This window comes from Chrysochloris asiatica, unplaced genomic scaffold (genome assembly GCF_000296735.1).
Source record: "Chrysochloris asiatica unplaced genomic scaffold, ChrAsi1.0 scaffold00246, whole genome shotgun sequence".
Taxonomy (NCBI): domain Eukaryota; kingdom Metazoa; phylum Chordata; class Mammalia; order Afrosoricida; family Chrysochloridae; genus Chrysochloris; species Chrysochloris asiatica.
In genome coordinates, this window is record NW_006408764.1 from 853,446 (window position 1) to 872,120 (window position 18,675).

Here is an 18,675-nt window from a genome sequence, read left to right on the forward strand (position 1 = left end):
CAATGTTGTCCATAGTTTGTCATGATCCACACAATTGAAAGCCTTTGCATAGTCAATAAAGCACAGGTAAACATCTTTCTGATATTCTCTGCTTTCAGCCAAGATCCACAAGCAATGACATCAGCAATGATTGTAGCCATTTCTGTATTACTATGTATTCAAAGCATAGTAGGGAGGTATGTGTTGCATACATGGCAAAGGTCACTGGCAGTCATATTATGGTACTATTTATTCTATTATACCTACTTAGCAGGTATATTCAGACAGGGGGTACAATGACCCATAGGAAATCAGCAAGCCTGAAGTGTTATTTCCCAAACTCTCTATAAATTTTCTAAACACTATCGGAACTGACTCCACAGCACATTAACAACAATCTTTAAATATTTTTTTTAATATTTCTTAATGAAAAGGATTTACTGAATAAAATGAATAGAAAAAAAATAATTTTTAATTCTAAAAAATGAGTTTCAGTTTCATTACTTGAAGGTAAATTTGCTTCAAATCGAAATTTAACCTGAAAATCCACATATAAAATGGTTTACATGGTATCATTTACTTTCAAGAAGCTATGTAAAATTATTTGTTTGGGTTTGTTCCTCTTAGGAGAGATTTTCAGAATACAGGTCACAAGGTTTAAATGTTCTCCAGGGACAGAATCTAGGTATTGTCTTGAAATGCATAAAGCATTTTTGCAAATGCAGACAGGCTGGTCAATATCTTAGGAGTCATAAAATGAAATTCTATTCCTACTTCTTTAAATGACCATGGACAAATAATTTAACCTCTCTGCATGTCAGCTGTCTTACCATTAAAAGGAAAATTGGCTACTTCCCTTAGAGGTATTGTGAGAGACTGATAAATTCATTTCTACAAAATCAGCTTCCTCAAGAAATGCATGAGCTACATAGGCTAATAAAGATCATCTATTTGTATCCACTGTTCAGCTCCTGTACCACCTCATCTTTTCCATTTGCTTTAGCATCTCTATGCTGTAGAGCAAGTTTCAGTGTCCCTTCTGAAATCCATTTTGACCTTTTCCTTCTTTCTTGTCTTCTTACTTTTTGCTTTCTTCCTGTGTGATGTTCTTGATGTCATCCCACAACTCGTCTGGTCTTCAGTCTTTAGTGTTTAATGTATCAAATCTGTTCTTCAGATGATCTCTAAATTCAAGTGGGATATATTCAAGGTCATTTTTTGGCTCTTGTGGACCTGTCTTCATTTTCTTCAGCTTCAGTTTGAATTTGCATATGAGTAATTGATGATCTGTTCCACAATCTGCCCCTGGCCTTGTTTAGACTGATGATACAGAGATTTTCCATTGTCTCTTTCCGCAGATGTAGTCAATTTGATTTCTGTGCATTCCATTTGGTAAAGTTCATGTGTGTAATTGTCTCTTATGCTGTCTAAAGAAGGTATGTATGTGAAGTGAACAAATCACTGATTTTGCAGAATTCAGGTATCATTTCTATCCCCAAGGCCATATTTCCTTCCTCTTTGCTCCCAACCTTTGTATTCCAATCACCAGTAATGATCAATACATCTTGATTGCATGTATGATTGAATTCAGACTGAAGAAGTTGGTAGAATTCTTCTATTTCATCCTCACTGGCTTTAGTGGTTGGTGCGTAAATTTGAACAATAGTGGTATTAACTGGGCTTCCCTATTTGTTGTTGTTGTGTGCTGTCAAGTCAGTTCCGACCCATAGCGACCCTGTATAGGGTTTCCAAGGAGCTGCTGGTGAACGTGAATTGCCAACTTTGAAGTTCAAACGGCTTTGCAGTCTGGTGCATTAACCCACAGCACCACACACACACTGTCTTCCCTATAGGTGCATGGATATTATACTATCATAGACAGTGTTGTACGTCATGACTGATCTGGATATGTTCTTGTTGACAATGAATGCAACACAATTCCTCTGCAAATCTGTCATTTCCAGCATAGTGAACCATGTGGTTGTTAGATTCAAAATGGCCAATACCAGCCCATTTCAGCTCACGAATGCCTAAGATACTGATGTTTATGTGTTCCATTTCATTGTTGAAAATTTCCAATCTTCCTAGATTCATACTTCATACATTCCATGGTCCGATTATTAATGGATGCTTCCAGCTGTTTCTCTTCATTTTGAGTTATGCCCCATCAGCAAATAAGGTCCCGAGGGCTTGACACCATTTGTGTCATCACAGTCTCCTCTACTTTGAGGAGGCAGCTCTTCCCCAGTCACAGTTTGAGTACCTTCCAACCTCTGGGGCTCATTTTCTGGCACTATATCTAACAGTGGTTCTCTGCTATTCATAAGGTTTTCAGTGACTAAATATTTGGAAGTAGTTAGTCTCTCTTTCTTCCTAGTCTGTCTTCATCTAGAAGTTCATCTGAAACCTATCCACCATGGGTGACTCTGCCGGTATTTAAAATATCCATGGCATAGCTTCCAGAATCACAGCAACTCACAAACCACCATGGTACAACAAACTGACAGACAAGTGGTGCGAATGAATATCAAATGATGCAATTTTATGCCTTAAACATTAAAAACTAAGGTTACATAGAAAAATCCCTAAATAGAAATTATAAAAGTTGACATAAAAAAACTGGAATAATTACAAAACCATTAGAGAAATGGGATCAATAATAAAAATACCTCATTAAAAAAAAAAACAAAAAAAAAACCTAGACAGTTTAATGGTCAGTTCTAACAAGTATTCAAGGATTGATAGTCACAAGCTTGGAAAAATTCCTTTGTTGTTGTGTGCCATTGTGTCAATCTAGACTGAGTATAGGACAGAGTATAACTGCCTCACAGGGTTTCTTAAGAGTCATTTTTACAGTTAACAGCTTGCCAAGTCGTTTCTCCTATGAAGCAACTATTTGTTGTTTTTGTTCAGTGCTGTTAAGTCAATTCCAACTTGTATATGGTTTCTGAGGAGCAGCTGGTGGATCTGAACTGCCCACTTTGAGATTCAAATCAACCTTATGGTCCAGTGCTTTATACTACAGCATCACACCAGTATAGCCTTTATACTAAAACTATACAAAGGCTATTTGAGAAAGGGAAATTATAAATCAACTTCTGTCCTGAACATGGGCAAAAAAAATTTGAACTAACCTTAATGTGGGCTAACAATGATATCAATAACTAGGGTATAAATCCGCAACAAGATAGATTAGCAAAGTGGCAGCATCAATGGACTCAAGCATGGCAACAATAGCAAGGTTGGCCCATGATTGGGCAGTGTTTTGTTTTGCTATGCATAAGGTCGCTATGAGCCGGTACCTACTCGATGGCACTTAACAACAACAATCATTACAATGGAATACTACTATATAGCTATGTAAATGATCAACTTGTATATGAAGATGAATTAATCAAACACAAATTATTGAGGGATAAAAGTTGTTAAAGAATTGCTGTTGTTAAGTGCCACCGAGTCGGTTCTAATTCATAGCGACCCTGTAGACTGTAGAGTGTTTCCAAGGAGTGGCTGGTGTGTTTGAATTCCCGACCTTGTGGCTCAAACTGACATAGTGGTTGAGTGCCTTATCCCATAGTGCCAAACCAGGGCTTCCGTTAAAGAATATACAGAGAATAATTTCATCTATGCAAATATTCAAGCAAAATGTTCATAATTTATAATTATATAAGGAGCTAATTTTATGTCTTTTACATTAAAAACTTAGGTCACATAAAAAATTCCTAGAAAAAGATAAATTATTAGTTAATTAAAAAAAAAACCTGAGTAATTCCAAAACCACTAAAGAAATGAAATAAATAATAAAATTATCTCATAAAGAAAACACAGTCCTAGATAGTTTAAAAGTGATTATATACAGGACTAAGGTGTACCTGACCCAAGCCATGGTATTTTCAATAACTTCATAAGCATGTGAAAATTGGACAATGAATAAGGAAACCTTAGAAGAATTGATGCATTTGAGTTACAGTTTTGAGGAAGAATACTGAAAGTATCATTTTGGCTGCCAGAAGAACAAATAAGTCTGTGTTGGAAGAAGTACAACCAGAATGCTCCTTAAAAGCTAGAATGGCAAGACTTCATCTCTCATCTTCAGACACAGTATCAGGAGGGATGAGCCCCTGGAGAAAGACAATATGTTTGGCAAAGTGGAGGGTTGCTGAAAAAGAAGACACTCAGTGACAGCAACAATGAGTTCAAGAGTAACAAAAGCGGTGAGAATGGCGCAGGACTGGGCAATGTTCCGTTCTTCTGTACATAGATAGGGTCACTATGAGTCACAACCAACGTGACAGTACCTAACAACAATAATACATGTTATACAACTATAGAAAACACCAAATCAAACCAAACTAAACCCATTGCTGTTGAGTCTATTCTGACTTACAGTTTTTGTCAAGTGCCAAGTTTTAACAAACTAAATCAATCCCCAAAGTCTTAGGTCAGATCTGGTGGGAGGTGGGATCAAGCCCTGGTTAGAACAGTAAAAGGCGTGAATTCTCTTTGGGTAAACTGTTGTTGCTGTTTTTAAGTGCCATAAAGTAGGTTCTAACTCACAGCAACCCTGTATAGTGTTTTCAGGGAGTGGTTGGTACATTTGAACCGCCAACTCTGTGGTTAGCAGTCCAGTGCTTATCCTGTAGCACCACAATGGGACAGAATAATACTTCCTCAAACAACTTCCAGGGCCATAAACCTTTATGTAAACAGACAGCCATATCCTTCTTTCTCTAGCAGAGTGGCTGGTGGCTTTGAACCACTGATCTTTCAGTTATCAGCCTAATGTTTAATCACTGTGCCACCAGGACTACTAATAAAGAAATAACCCCCCAAAACTTCTGCCATTCAACTGATTCCATCTCATAGGAAACCTATAGGGCAAAGTAGAACTGTTCTATAGGGTTTTCAAGACTGTAAATCTTTACTACAGAAGCAGAAAGTCTCATCTTTCTCCAAGAGAGCAGTTGATGGGTTTGAACTGCTGACCTTTTGGTTAGCAGTCCAGTGCTCATATAAACAAACTGTTATTGTTGTTAAGTACCATGTAGTCAGTTCTGACTCATGACCTTGTATAGGGTTTCCAAAGAGCAGCTGGTGGGTTTCAACAGCTAACCTTGAGAGTAACAGTCCAGTGTTTATCCCACAGTGCACAGGGTGGTAACTAATGCAAAGTTAATAACAGTTATAAACTCTATGGGGAACAAAAAAGGGATGTGATTATATTTAAAAACAAAACAAAACAAAAAACCACAAAAAAAATTTACTGTTGAGTCGATTCCTACTTATAAAATTGCCTCACAGAGTTTCCAAGGCTTTAAGTCTTTATAAAAGGAGACTGCCACATCTTTCTCACACAAAACAATTGGTGGGCTGGTAAACCAACAACCTTAGCAGTCATGTGCTTTAGCCAGCCATCTGTACCACCAGAGCTTCCTCTGTGTGAGTAACCCACTGCCATCAAGTCAGTTCTGACTCATAGCAACCCTATAGGTCACAGAACTGCTCCATAGGGTTTACGAGACAGGTAACCTTTATGGAAGCAGACAGCCTCATCTTTCTCCCGAAATCAAACGAGGAGCATAAAAAGGCGTTCCAAAGATTTTGAAAATGGTTTTAATTTTTAAGGTGAGTTGTTAGTTCAGTTTATTATATTTACTATGAGTAAGAATCAACTAAATGGAAATGGTAAAAAATATGATATATTTGTATGTGTGCAAGCTGAATTATAAATATAAAATAACAACCAGCAAAATGGATGTTCAATCAATGAATGAAAGATGTTGAAGTAAGTTGCTGCTTTTGACCCAGATGGACAATATGTTATTGTTGTTAAATGCTGTCGAGTCGGTTGCGACCCATGTCAACTCTGTATAGGGGTTTCCGAGGAGTAGCTGGTGAGCTTTAACCGCCAACCTTGCAGTTCAAATGGCTTTGCAATCTGGCATATTAACTCACAGCACCACACCAGGACTCCAGATGGACAATATGAGGAATTATTAAAGAAGGTTGTTGTTGTTGTTGTTATGTGCCATGGAGTCAGTTCCAACTCATAGCGACCCTGTACAGGTTTCTGAGGCTGTAAATCTTTATGGGAGCAGAAAGCCTCACCTTTCTCCTGCGGAACAGCTGGTAGTTTCGAACTGCTGATCATGCGGTTTGCAGACCAATTTATAACCACTACACTACCAGAGCTCCTTTAAATAAGATAACTAGGATTAAGTCTCAAATTTTCTAACAGTAAAACAAGTATTTAATGTTTGAGGTGTAATATGCAAAGTTATTCAAAAGAAAATGACTCCTTGACCAGAACAATACTCTGCTGTATCCTAACTGATGGCATTAACTTAAATAAATTGAGATGTCAATTAAGAGTGTTGACCAACTTGAGTATCTGCTGGTTCTACTTAAAACTTGTATGTCTCACAGTAGAGTATTTCAGCAGGTAATAATTTCCTTTTCTATCTATATTAATAATCAATTTCAATTGTTATCTTGGTAAAAGAAGAAAGATTTTTTTTAATGTGATTGTAATGTGTTCTGGGTAAACAATACACAGTGAAACCTGCAAAAATTAGAAGCTGTGTATAAGGTGGAAACCTGTCAGAGACAGAAAATTAAAATACTGTCCACTAGTAGAGAGTGAAAAAAGGTGGAAAATTTGTGAGGTCCTGAAAAACTTTCAGCTCTCACATATTTTACTGTAGTATTTGGAGGATAAAAATCTTTAACATTTGACCAGGCTTGTTTTTTTTTTTACAGGAATGTACAATGACATCACTAGTTTCCATAATTATGGTTCTTAGATACTTTACTTTAATCAGATAAGATTACTAAATGGGAGAGAGCATGGCTTTAACAGTCTCACAGGGATGAAAAACTTCTATCCTGGCTCAAGTATACATATATACACTCTTGTGTAAGTATATATCATTATACAAATAAAGTTCATTTCATTGTATCCATTTATTTCTATGTATAGACAGAGAAGGTTCTTAAGTGGTAAAACTTATCACTCTAAAGATCACCTACACATAAGTAACTAGATGCCAATTATGCGTATCTGGACAGATACATAATTCAAATGACAAAGCAGAATAAACAATTAACATTTATTGAGTGCTGAAGCTTTATATTTTATTTCACTTAATCTCTAACAACTCTTTGAATTTGTTTTTAATCCCTGTTTCTAGCACAAGAAATTAAAGCCTAGTAACAGACATCTAAGTTAGAAGACTACTGAGCCAGACTTAAGCTCAGGTCCAAAGCCCTTTACTTTCCACAAAACCATTCTTAAAATTTACTAAGTACCTATCAATGCTGTAATAAAAGCCAAACACAGTCAATTAAGCAGACAAAAATTCAATAACACACATTTACAATTTAAAAATTTGAAAGCATCTAATATCTAGCTTCTCAATTGCCATTAATATTTTGATGTATTTTCCTCATCTTTTTTCAAATATGTTTTTAGAATGCAGATGAGAACATACTCTAATTTGTACATATGTTTCACTTTAAGATATAACACTTTATTATGTTTGTTCTAATTGTTCTTTAGATGTAAACACAAACTCATCTGTTTTAATTGGCATATACAGGGAAGAAAAATTGTATCAATTTTTGCTATTGCAAATAGTGTTTCTATTGCTGTGTCTGTGAAAGAAATTTATCCCACCCATATTTAACACTATCATAAAATGAATAAAAAGAATTATAATTACTAGGATCTGAATAATTTTAAGGCTTATCTAAATCATTTTTTAAAAGGGTTAACCCAAACTTGACTTCTACAAGCAAAATATGGCAATATCCATTTCAAATAGAAATTGTGACAAAGAATAATTTCCACTTTATTTGTTAATTTGAAAGAAAAATTTAGTATCTCAATGACTTACTTTTATCTCTCTATTATTCAGTAAAGACTGAACATTTTCCTTAATGTACTGTCATGTTGGGTTTGTTCATTTTACCTTTCAATTACCTACTGGAATCTTTTCTGGTTTTCTTAATAATATGTATGCAGTCTTCAAGTAGAAAGGCATTGATCTTTATAGTCATATATGCTGATTTCTTTCTCGACGATTACTATTTGTCTATTATTTATATTATTTTCCTCTTATAATCAAATTCAGATAAATAGTACTTTAGAAGTTGTCATCTGGACTCATTCTGGCTATAATGTAAAAGAAAAGTCAGATAATTAACTTTTAGTGAAGCTAAACTAGGCAACAAGTATGAGATCTGGAATTAAGTAGAGAAGACCAAGGAATAATTGTTTAGTTCTCTGAATGATTTTAGTAATAGAAGACATTTCTGTTCTTTCCCTGTAGAAAGAGTTCTTTGGAGATGACTTCTATGTATTCAATTCACTTTTTATACTAAATTAGCTCATTTAAACTGTGCCTACCTCTAATCTCTAAGTAGTCTACCCACCGAAATATGAAATACTTAAGTATTTGCTTACAGTTATCTGTTTACTATAATTCAACAGTAGACTAATTAAGCTGTATTTTTAGTCTAACTGGCTCCATCTCTGCCTTCTCAAACGCATAACAGAGTAAGAATAACCACTTGCCATTAGTCAAATCAAGCGGTCAGTAAGAATTAACCAGAGAGGCTGTAATTTGTTAAAATGACAAAAGCAAGTACCACAATTCTATCCATGAAAGTAATTTAAAAGTATAATGGCGACATTCGCCTGCAGGCTGAGTTTGTCCGCTACCTGCAAGGCTACTGCTATGGGAGTCCCAGCTTTCTTCTGCTGGCTTAGCTGCAAGTACCCATCCATTGTTGTCAACTGCATGGAGGAGAAGCCAAAAGAATGCAATGGTGTAAAGCTTCCAGTAGATGCCAGTAAAACTAACCCAAATGATGTGGGGTTTGATAATCTGTATTTGGATATGAATGGAATCATCCATCCCCGTATTCATCCTGAAGACAAACCAACTCCAAAAAATTAAGATGAAAAGATGGTTGAAATTTTTGAGTACACTGACAGACTTTTCAATATTGTAAGGCCAAGACAACTTCTCTACATGGCAATAGATGGAGTGGCACCACATGCTAAGATGAACCAGCAGCGTTCCAGGAGGTTCAGAGTATCAAAAGCAGGAATGGAAGCAGCAGTTGAGAAGCAACAAGTCAGGGAAGAAATACTGGCAAAAGGTGGCTTTCTTCTTCCAGAAGAAATAAAAGAAAGACTTGACAGTAACTATATTACACCAGGAACTGAGTTCATGTGCAATCTTGCTAAATGCCTTCGCTATTACATAGCTGACTGTTTAAATAATGTCCCTGGATGGAAAAATTTGACAATCACTTTATCTGATGATGCTACTGCTCCTGGTGAAGGAGAACATAAAATCATGGATTATATTAGAAGACAGAGAGCCCAGTCTAACCATGACCCAAACACTCACCAATGTTTATGTGGAGCAGATGCTGATCTCATTATGCTTGGCCTTGCTACACATGAACCCAACTTTACCATTATTAGAGAAGAATTCAAACCAAACAAACCCAAATAATGTGGACTTTGTAATCAGTTTGGACATGAGGTCAAGGACTGTGACTGTTTGGCAAGAGAAAACAAAGAAAAGCATGATGAACTTGCAGATAGATAGTCTTCCTTGAGCAGAGGGAGAGTTTATTTTCCTTCAGCTTAATGTTCTTCATGAATATTTGGAAGGAGAACTCACCATGGCCAGCCTACCATTCACATTGATACTGAAAGGAGCATTGATGACTGGGTCATCATGTGCTTCTTTGTAGGAAATGATTTCCTTCCTCATTTGCCATCTTTAGAAATTAGGGAAGGTGCAATTGGCCGTTTGGTAAACATATACAAAAATGTGGTACTCAAGACTGGGAGTTACCTTTCAGAAAGTGGTTATATCAATCTGCAAAGAGTACAGATGATCATGTTAGCAGTTGGTGAAGTTGAGGATAGCATCTTTAAAAAGAGAAAGGATGATGAGTACAATTTTAGAAGATGACAGAAAGAAAAAAGAAAAAGAATGAAGAGAGATCAACCAATTTACATTCCTGGTGGAATATTAACCCCTCATGCCTTGGGTTCAAGAAATTCATCAGGTTCTCAAGTAGCCAGTAATGAAAGACAAGCAGCCTATGAAATGAGGATGTACAATAACTCTAGTCCTTCAGTATCTCCCAATACAAGTTTCACTTCTGATGGTTTTCCGTCTCTAATAGGAAGAATTAAGCGAAAAGCAGAAGACAGTGACAGTGAACCTGAGACAGAAGATAACATCAGGTTATGGAAAGCTGGTTGGAAGCAGTGATATTATAAGAACAAATTTGATGTTGATGCAGCTGATGAGAAAGTTCATCATAAAGTTGTTCAGTCTTATGTTGAAGGGTTCAGCGGGTTCTTTAACATTATTACCAGGGCTGTACTTCTTGGAAGTAGTATTATCCATTCCATTATGCACCATTTGCTTTAGACTTTGAAGGTATTGCAGGCTTGCCTTCTGATTTTGAGAAGGGTACAAAAACCATTTAAACCACTGGAACAACTTATGGGAGTCTTTCTAGCTGCAAGTGGTAACTTTCTACCTCCATCGTGTGGAAGCTTATGAGTGATCTTGATTCTAGTATAATTGAGTTCTACTCCTGAAGACTTTGCCAGTCTTGGCGGCAATGTTCTGTTTGTGGGGAAATATCACCCACTCCACAACTTTGTTTTAGAGCTGTACCAAACAGCTTCCACAGAGCCAGTGGATGTACCACCTGAACTATGTCATGGTATTCAAGGGAAGTTTTCTTTGGATACAGAAGCCATTCTTCCAGATCAAGTAGTATGTTCTCCTGTTCCTCGGTTATGGGATCTGTCACAGAACACTGCAATCAGCATTAATTTTAAAGATACACAGTTTGCAAAAGATTACATTTTTAAAGCCATAATGCTTCCAGGAGCAAGGAAGCCAACACCAGTTCTGAAACCTGGTGACTGGGAAAACTCTAGCAATGGGTGACAATGGAAGCCCCAGCTGAACTTTAATTGTGATTGGCAACCCATACACATGGACCAGGCAGTATTCAGGACTTTGGGCGAGAGGCTCCGAACTGACGGTTATAGTAATGCTGTAACCTGCAACTTATCAGGGAAACTTATGTAGACTACTCTTAAGAGGTCAAGCCCAGATTCCAAAAATTATGTCAAACATGAGGCCCCAGAAGTCCTGGCGAGGTCCTCCTCCCCTTTTCCAGCAGCAAAGATTTGAAAGAGGTGTTGGGGCTGAGCCTCTGCTACCATGGAACCGAATGTTTCAAATGCAAAATGCAGCCTTCCTGCCAAACCAGTATCAGCTACTAGCAGGGCCTAGTGGGTATCCACCCAGACGTGATGATCACGGAGGGTGACCGGGATATCCCAGAGAAGAAAGGAAATACCCTTTGCCACCACCCTCAGGAAGATACAATTGGAATTAGGCTTTTGTAAAGCTTCCCCAAATCCTTTCATCATTCTACAGTTTTATGCTATTTGTAGAAAGGAGATTACATTTTTGATTAGTAGTTTTTAATAAAACTATAGTATTTTGTTTATATCTTTTAACTGTGCATATTTCTACTGATCTGATCTGTCTTATGTTGCTTTCCAAAGATGTGCACTGCATAATACAGTGGATCTGAATTTATTATTGCTTGTAAAACACCTTTGATGAAATAGTACTACTGGTTTTTCACTATGGTCAAAAATCCAACCAGCTGTGTATTTCCCAAAAGCAGTGTATTCTAGATCATTTATGATCCATGTTGATTTTTAATGCATAAGAATTAGGTAAGAACTCTTGAGCTGGAACCCTCAGCCAACTAGAATATATGCTTAAGAATACTTGTTCAGTATTTCTTTGGCAACATTTCATTAATGTACTTGTCTTTGAAAACTTCTGGGCTTTAGTTTAAAAAAAAAAAAGTATAATGGCAATTTCAAACTTCAAGAAAATGATATAGGCATTTTTCCTTCCGCCCAGTCCAAGAAGGAGCGAGCACCCAGACCCCTCCACGCCCACCATGAGCCCCTGCTGTAGGAGCCGCAAACCCAAAACCCGAAAGAGGCACAGCACCCCCTGGGACCCCAGCACCTCGAGGTGGGGCGCCCCCTTAGGCACTTCCTCCCGTCAATGTGGTCATTGGAGACTTCAAGTTATAAAGGAGATCCAAAAGCTGCAGAAGAACACAGACCTGTTGCTAAGGAAGAGGCCCTTCAGCCTCCTGGTGAGAGAAGTTTGTGCTAAATTCACTCGTGGTGTGGACTTCAATTGGCAAGCACAGGCCCTGATGGCCCTTCAAGAGGAAGCAGAAGCATTTTTAGTTCATCCCTTTGAAGACACCTATCTTCTCTCCTTACACGTCCGGCCAAGTTAGTCTTTATCCAAAGGATGTGCAACTGGCCAGGAGGATCCCAGGCATTCAGGAAGGACTCAGCTGAGCCAAGGCTGGCGTACCTGTGAGCCTTTCCTGCTCACCCACAGAACAAGTGCGCTGTGGAGAGAAAGCACCCAGCACCTCATCACCTCATGAAGAGCCCCCCCCTTCTTCATCCTTAGTCCCTTGTTAGCTTGCCATTTCTCTGGAAAACTCTGAACATGCTTCTAACTCTATTGCTTGGGAATCTGGCTCATGCCATTTTTTTTTTACTATGTTAAATAAAGATTTTTTTCTATAGAGCAATGACTGAGATCATCTTGATTGCTAACAGAGAAACTTTGTGTTTTACAATGACCTCATTTTTATTATGAGGTTTTTTTAATTTCAGGAATGATACCATGAACGCTGTGAACAGATCCACGCAGCCTGAGGTGCAGCTTAGATTCAGCTGTCTCTGGACAGTGTGTGCATGTTCCCTGCCTTTTCTCTGTAACAGAGGTCATATAGGAGACACTCAATGTAATACCAAAGACCTGAGAATTCTTTTCAGTTTAAAAGACTACAACGTGTACCTCAGTTTGCAAATTATTCATATGACTGTTTTCATGATGTTGAAGTTAACAGATTTCCTAGATTATGTGAGAAATGGAGATTTACTTATTTTATTCTAAGCCTTTCTGTACTATTTATAGCTTTTACCAGCTGTTTACTTACTTGAAGCATAAGGGATAAAAATATGAGATGATCATTTCAGTTGATTGATAGAAGAGCCCGTCCTATCAAATAAATAGTGTTTAATTTGTGTTTTACACCTTTTATCTCAGGATTTAAAGTGCTTTTTAAATAGTTTCACAGATATTTTTATCATTTCTTTACAGAGAGAAAAGAAAAATAATTGTTCAATGTAAACATCAGGAACAAAGGTTATTGTTATAACGTATTAAGTGCCTTCACATCCAGTTTGACTTATTGTGATCCTGTAGAGGGTTTCTGAGGTTGACTGCCTTCTGGTTAGTAGCCCAGTGCTTATATGTACAGCACCACACCAGGACTCCTATTGTTACAGCATAGAGATCATATTTTTTTTATACGTTAGCTTTAAGCTCTATGTTTTATATTGCTTGAGAACTTAAACAAGACACTTGAGGGATGAATAGTGTGTACCGCCAACGGAGCAGATAAAAACCTAGCCTTTCTATAGTATTTGAAAGCAATTTTAACCCTTTCGTTACCTGTGATAGATATAATTACCATTAACGGATTCTTCCTTTGAGGTTTCTTGGGAAGATTTTTTCCCCCATGTACAGTACATATTGGTGTCGAGGCGAGAACTTATGTCACTGCATAAGCAGAAGGAAGTTCGTTGGTAACATACTGCTACAAAGTTTTACAAAAACTAATTAGGTAATGAAAGGGTTAAGAATCCCAGAAATAGAAAAAATGTCACCCAAAGATTTTCCGGGTTTTGATGAGAATGATTGTTGTTGTTAAGTACCACGGAGTCATTCTGATTAATAGCGACCCTGTGTAGAGTTTCCAAGGAATGACTGGTAGGTTTGGACCACCACACTTGCAGTTAGCAATCTAATGCTTATCTTACAATGCCACAACAGGATTCCATGAAAAATGATTAGTGAGGGAAAAATACTAATAATGATATGTCAATCAACTGAATTCAGAGACAGACTGAAGGACAGGGCCAAGTTCTACTGTTTAATAACAAATTTCAACCCTTCAGGAAAAAAAAATCAACTTTGTTGCACATCAACTCATATTTATGCAGATACTGGAATAAAGTTTACTGATCATAAATGTAGTTAATTGTAACTTCTCTCTTCAAATTGTACTAGTATTCAACTATAATACACGTATGTCACACTCAAATGCCAGGTAGGAGGCTTGCTCTTGTTCAGTACCATAGTATTCATACAATTTCTTGAGAAGTAGTTTATATAATGTCATCTAGCAATGTTATTATCTATTGTTGAATGTGCCATTGGAGGTTTAGTTGTTTGTGTTTTTTTTAAATGATATAAAAATGATTGCCTGCAGTAGTCCCCTTTCCAATACAGATCACCATTTTCAACTTTTTTTTTTTTTTTTAATGAATTATTCCTTCAGTGTCATGTCTAAGAACTCTTCACCTAGCCCTAGGTCTTGAAAATTTTATACTCTATTTTCTTTGAAACCTCATATAAGTTTTAAATTGCACATTTACATATGATCCATTTTAAGTTAGTATTGCTCATAAGGGGTGATATTTTAGGTCAAGGTTATTATTTTTTTGCCCATGAATGTCCAGCAATTATAACATCATTTGTTAAAATCGATAATCTTTTCTCCAAATGCTTTGCAGCTTTGTCAAAAATCAATTGTCTATACTGGTATGAGTCTTTTTCTGGACTCTTTTCTATGGTCTGGAGTCCAGGTATGGCACTACAGGATAAGCACTAGACAGCTGACCACAGGGTCAGTAGTTCAAACCCACACGGGGTTCTCCTTGGAAAACCTATACAGGGTAACTATGAGTTGGGACTGACTCAACAGCCTTAAAAAAAAAAAAAATTCTATGCCCTGGTAGGATAGTAGGTTATGAGTTAAACTGCTAACTGCAAGATCATCAGTTTGAATCTATCATCTACACCCTCAGAAGATGAGGTTTTCTGCTCCCATACAGATTTACATCCTTGGCTGGCAAGGGTGTGGAGAAACTGGGATCCTCCTAAACTGCTGGTAGGACTGTAAAATGGTACAACGACTGTGGAAAATGGCAGCAATCCCTCTACTTGGCAGTTACCCATAAGAAATAAGAGCTATGACATACGTAGACATATGCACACCCATATTCATTGCAGCACTATTCAAAACAGTAAAAAAATGGACAAAGACTAAACGCCCATTAGTGGAAGAATGGGTAAACAAACTGGTACATACACACAAAGAATCTGTGAAATACGTCCTAACAGATGAACCTGGATAACATTATGCTGAGTGAAATAAGTCAATCACAGAAGAACAAATATTGTATGAGACCACTATTGTAAAAACTCAAGAAAAGGTTTTCATGCTTAAAGAAACATTCTTTAATGGTTATTAGGGGTGGGAGGGAAGGGAAAATAATTGACAGTTACAAATCGGGCTGCCAACCTCAAGGTCAGTAGTTCAAAACTACTAGTGGTTCTGTGGGAGAAAGATGAGGCGTTCTGCTCCCGTAAAGATTTACAGCCTTGGAAACCCTGTGCAGGGTCACTATGAGTCGGAGCTGACTCCATGGTACTTAACAACAACAAAGGGTAAACACATGTTAACTAGGGCAACAGGGAGGGCAATATACAAGAAGTAGATTGGCAGAAGAATGATGAAGACAGGTGAAGACACAGGAAGACATGCAAGGATTAAAGGTGACAGATGTAAATAGTGTTATATAAACAACTCTGGAACAACAGTGTTCTTCAGGTAGATACATGGATAAATACAGAAGTCATTGGGTCACTCTATATATAAATGAAGAGTGGGAGTATACCCACAAATATAGAAGGGTTTGTCCATGGATATTTTACCTTTATGGAGTTCTGGTGTGGCACTGTGGGTTAAGGTGCTGGACTGCAATGTAAGCTGAATCACAGGGCAGTTCAAGTTCACTAGCTGCTCCTTGGAAACCCTATGCGGTGTTGCTATGGGTAGAAAATGACTCAGTGGCACTTAACAACATTTTACCTGTACTGCAAACACACCCATGAATGTGAGGTATGTTTGTTGTTGTTGTTGTTAAGTGCTGTCGAGTCGGTTCCAACCCATAGTGACCCTGTACAGGTTTTCCAAGGGTGTAAATATTTACAGGAGTAGAAAGCCTCATCTTTCTCCCGCAGAGCAGCTGGTAGTTTCAAACTGCTGACCTTAAGGTTCGCAGCCCGACTCGTAACCACTATGCTATCAGAGCTCCTTTGAGGTATGTTTACAGGGGTAAAATTATGAACATTTCTTATATATTATCAAACATGTTAGGCTGCTTGGCCTGGGGGCTCTCAGGGGACACCCTGGTCAATTTACATATAATAGTTCCCAAAGACAATGTTATATATTCTATTTTGGTGAGAAGTGTCTGAGATCTTAAAAGCACGTAGCAAGGTTGATAGGGATGGACAACTTAGACATTGGCTACCAAAAATAAGGGTGCTATAACGGTATGAAGTGACCAGCTTACAAGTTTTTAAAAGGTAATTTAGTTTCATAGTGTACAGAGGAAGGTAGAATTCCCACTGAATAGTTCTCATCTTGTCTAGACAAGTATGGTGAAAGGTAATGGGATAAGATTTTTATGATTCAATCATGACTAACTGCGAATGTCACAATTGTAAAGGTAAAAGTTCTGTAACAAAAGTGGGGGGGAAGTTAATTATAACAGTCCAGGAACAATAGACCCTAGGCCCATAAAGGAAGAAGAGCTGAACAGAATGTGGGACCCTATCCAGAGAAGCAGTGACACCAGAGATGGGGGAAGAGATGAGGACATGGAGAAATAGAGCATGTGACGACTTTAGACTCATGGAAAGGCTTTGTGCTTGCAGCCAGGATACAGGTTTGCAGAATGTGCCCTTTGGTTGTTTAAATCATTATATTCCTGAGTGTTTTTGTGTACAACAGCCCTCCACCCCCAAAACAAAACAAACAGAGGGAATAGAAGCAAATACTGTTGAATGATATACATGGAGGAGATTATAATCATTGCAATGAAATGATAAGTGTAAAACTAATGCTCTCCAATGTAAACTATCACTCAATTCACAAAGAAAAAAAGAGAGAGAGAGAGCGATAATAAGTATTTCTCTAAGAAAAAAAGAGAAGCAAGGTTGAAAACCCAACACAAATTTCAAGAGAAGGAAAGTTACAATTGTCTACTTTTAATGTCTCAAATAAATGACTACTCTGTGCTAACTGGTTTTTCAAAATACAGATTTCTAGACCTACTGCTTTGAGATCACGCAGTAATATTTTTAAAAACAATTTCCTCAAGTAAATCTGGGGTGCAAGTAAAATTGAGCATAATTGTTTCAGAATGTCACCCCACATCCTCTGATAATAAAAGTTGTAACTTAAATTTTTTTAAAAAAGCATGTAGCGAGAAAAAAGGAAAAAAAGGGCAGAGGCCATCTAAGGTACAATTATTGGTCTCTCCATGTGTAGAAGAAAGAATAGTGATGAAAACTGAAGATGCTTGGAATAAACTAGTCTATTGGACTGGAAGAGCAGGTGAACATCAGTCACCATGACTCTGAGATCAAAACAAGATGGTGCCAGCTATTACTACCAATTGCTCTGAATGGCATCACATTAGAAGCTCCTGGGTAGAGAGGAGGGAAACATGGAACAAACTCAACATTTAAAAACTAAAGAAAAACTATTTTAAAAAAGGCCAGACTTACTGGCAACAGAGAGACTATAAGAATCCAAGACTATGGCCCTTGAACACCCTTCAGGTCTAGAACAGTATTCACGCTCATGGTCCAATTTTCATTCAAGCAGTAGATAGGTATATGGGGGGGACAACAACACAACTAAGGTATGCTCACTATGGAATGGTCAATTATTCAGTATCAAAAGGGCAACATTTACCTAAGGACAAAGTTGAAAACGGATGGGAAGGAGGGTGGAATGGAAATAGGAACCACAGGGGAAAAGTGGGATAACTGTTATTGCATGCTATTTCATTGAGATGTGATTTGCTGAATGTAAAACTGATGATCTTGTTTGTAAACCTTTACTAAATTCACAATAAAAAGTCAAAAAAAATTCCTTTTTGAATATTTGCAGCATCAGAAACCCTATACACAAATCACTATGAGTCAGAACCAACCTGACAGCACACAATCACCTCCACCATTCTATTTCATTGAGCTATATGTTTAACCAAGGAGCTCTGGTAGTGTAGTGGTTATGAGTTGGGCTGCTAACCTCAAGGTCAGCAGTTAGAAACTACAAGCAGTTCCACAAGAGAAAGATGAGGCTGTCTACTCCCATAAAGATTTATAGCCTTGGAAACCCTATGTGGGGTCGCTATCAGTCAGAACCGACTCCACGGCACACCACCACCATCATGTGTCTAACCATCTTCTAAGGAATTCTGGGATACAGCACTGGACCGCAAGGTCAGTTTGAAACACAAGGTCAGGGGTTCAAATTAACCAGCCACTCCTTGGAAACCCTATACAGGGTCACTAAGAGTCAGAACCGACTCAACAGCATTTAAAAACAACAATATCAGTGTTGTAATCATTATAGCTAATGTTGTTGTTGTTAGGTGTTGTC

At 37.6% G+C, this 18,675-nt stretch overlaps 1 protein-coding gene and 2 pseudogenes across 1 annotated transcript in view; 2 read left to right on the forward strand and 1 right to left on the reverse strand.

Moving 5' to 3' along the window:
* DOCK3 (dedicator of cytokinesis 3) overlaps positions 1-18,675 on the reverse strand; it is a 716,589-nt gene that overhangs the window by 458,963 nt on the left and 238,951 nt on the right. The window lies entirely within an intron of this gene.
* On the forward strand, positions 8,718-11,430 carry LOC102835149 (annotated as a pseudogene).
* LOC102834906 lies at positions 12,013-12,430 on the forward strand (annotated as a pseudogene).